Source organism: Dipodomys spectabilis, unplaced genomic scaffold (assembly GCF_019054845.1).
Source record: "Dipodomys spectabilis isolate Male_0828 unplaced genomic scaffold, ASM1905484v1 ptg000309l, whole genome shotgun sequence".
In the NCBI taxonomy this organism is placed as follows: domain Eukaryota; kingdom Metazoa; phylum Chordata; class Mammalia; order Rodentia; family Heteromyidae; genus Dipodomys; species Dipodomys spectabilis.
This window is the reverse complement of record NW_024870986.1, coordinates 1,887,498-1,890,254: the sequence shown is the minus strand read 5'-3', so window position 1 is coordinate 1,890,254 and position 2,757 is coordinate 1,887,498. Positions and strand designations below refer to the sequence as shown.

The following is a 2,757-nucleotide window of genomic DNA, read 5'->3' as shown; positions in this document are numbered from 1 at the left end:
TAGTACAGTATTTCCCCCACTCCCATTTCTTGTGTTACTGCTCTCATGTATTTTATTTTTTTATTTAAATGTTTTTCCCACCATCCCTTCCCTCACACCTCCACAATACACTCCCCAAGCCCTCCACCCCTCACTACCCCCTGCCCTCCTAAATTGTGAAGTTTTTTTTCAACATAGTGTCTTGTGCATCTCATTGTTACAATGGGTCAACCTGCATCTCTATCTAAGCATTTTGTTTTTTCTCTTTCCCTCCCCAAATTAGCGAAGTAGATATACAAGATGCAGGAGCACCAACATTGAATACAGTGAAAACAAGGGTTATACTATGAGGGAGGATTATATAAAAAAAAGGAAAAAAAATCACATTGTACATTATAAATACATTAGAAACAACAGCAAGAAAGAAAAAACAACTTACGTTCTTATCTTGGGGTTCATTTATCTTAATATCATCTTATCTAGTCCTATGCACATAGCTTATGATCTTTTCTGCTTATCCCAGACATATATTAATTATTGCAAATAAGGGATACCATGGGAAATATCTTCCTTGAGACTTGGCTTACTTCATTTAATATAATTTTTTCCAAGTATTTCCATTTCCTAACAAATTGGGTGATGCCATTCTTTCTGATGTAGGCATACAATTCATGTACACACACGCATGCACACACACACACACACACACACACACACAAACACACACATTTTCTGGATCCATTAATCTACTGAGGGGAATCGAGTTTGGTTCCATATCTTAGCTATGTTAAATGATGCTGCAATAAACATAGTTGTGCTGGTAGTTTTAATATGGTCTTGCGTGTGGTGATTTGGGTGAATGCACAAAAGTGGGATTGCTAGGTTATAGGAGAGCTCTATATGGACTCTTTTGAGGAACCTCCACACTAATTTCCAAAGTGGTTGGACAAGTTTACAGTCCCACAAATAATGCAGTAGGGTTCCCTTCTGGCCACATCGCCTCCAGCTGTTGTTGTAAAAATGGAATGCTTCAGTAATTTGCATTTGTAATCCTTGCACTGCTGCCATGCTAATGCTGTCTATATTGTTCCAATTTTAGTGTATGTCCTGCCAAATTGAGCACAGAACAGTTTTTTTTTTAATCTCTAAAGTGCAACTGATTTTCTTAAACTAGACAATTAAAGAAAAAGTAAGTTCAAAAGAATTGTCGTGAAATTTTAGAATCATGTATTTCTTCCATAAGCACACAATTAAGAATAAAGCCAAGATTAACCTGTCCACAACAAAATAATTCCAGATATTTGTTGTTCAAGAAATTGTAGGAGGAGGAATTCAATTATTGTATACAAGGCACCTGCCATAATGAACACTGCAGCAAGTGTAAAGATTTGTTAAAGTTTTACTGTTTAAACATTTAATTTTGAGAATTTGCTTATATATGCCAAAATGAAGTCTGGCAGGTGAAAATACTTTTCCATAAACTATTTAAGATTTATATTAGCAGACATATACTACTAAATATATACATTTCAGAGTTTATAGAAACTTTACTGAGAAGTTCCAAAGTCTTTGTCTAAAGAAGCAGAATGAAGAGTTAAGACTTTGTTAATTACACAGTTTCTGTTAAAACTGTAGGGCTTCCATACTTTTTATGTTAGCGAAGAACAAATGATGATATAAGCCATGTACAAACGATAAAATGAGCCATATATACTAATCATCGCCTACTCATCGCCTATAAAACTCTTGTTGAACATCATAAACTTAGCCAGTTTTAAATGTACAGGAATACGAGAAAATAGTAAAAATCTAATATGTAATACACTTCAAGTCCTGGAAACACTGGTAATTTTTTTTACTTTATTAATCATTAATATTTAATTATTGGTTTTCTTTATTTGTAGCATTCTTTTTCTTGTACTATAATACAACGTTTTAAGTCATCATTAAGAGGTACTTTGAGGATGTTAATGGGATTGTCACAGCATTTTTTTATAGGTGCACATGAATTTACAAAGAACAAAATTAAAACAAAATATTGATTAAAAATTTTATCAAGCGATACCACTTGATGCACAGTATCACTTCCATCTTTTTCTGCTTATGTGGTGCTGAGTAATCAAACCCATTCAAAGCAAGCACTCTACCACTACGCCACCTTCCCAGCACCTGAGATACTGTGTTTTAAAAAATCATCTAAACAACATTTGTTTTCTACTTTGGGTTATATAATGAAATATATGAATATCATTTTATATTTTTGTGAATTGTCATATTTCTAAATTTTTATTAACCAAAGCTACTTTATTCTTTTCAAAGTTATGAAATATCTCTGAGAGTTTACTTCTGTGAAGATTGTTTTAGCATTTATAATTTGTTCTGAGTCATTTTTATGTTTTATCAAAATTACTTTATATTTTATGTTGATGGGTTATCATACATCAAATACATTCAAACGTACATGTAGGATCTAAGGATAGCAGTATGAGTATTCTCATACAGCTCTTGTTTATCTGTTATGCACTTTCAGTATTATGATATTTCTCTCTCTCTTTCACTCTCATTTTCTCTCTTTCTCTTTCATGTTGCATGTCTGCTACTTAGAATTTCTGCTAGTCTACTATTATCTTTCAGGTTCCACTGGTTTTGTAGGAACATGATAGGGACCATCAGTTACCCTTGCATTCTTTAGGAGTTATAACAGTGACGTGATATTATTCTCTGTCATTCTAAATGGCAAAACAACAGATCTAGGAATTCCTTTTCTCTTTTACCACA

At 33.1% G+C, this 2,757-nt stretch overlaps 1 non-coding gene across 1 annotated transcript; it reads right to left on the bottom strand.

The window, feature by feature from the left end:
• Positions 1-995: 995 nt before the first annotated feature.
• On the bottom strand, positions 996-1,102 carry LOC122127755. Its single transcript, XR_006151273.1, has one exon. It is a non-coding gene; the product is annotated as a U6 spliceosomal RNA (small nuclear RNA).
• Positions 1,103-2,757: the final 1,655 nt, after the last annotated feature.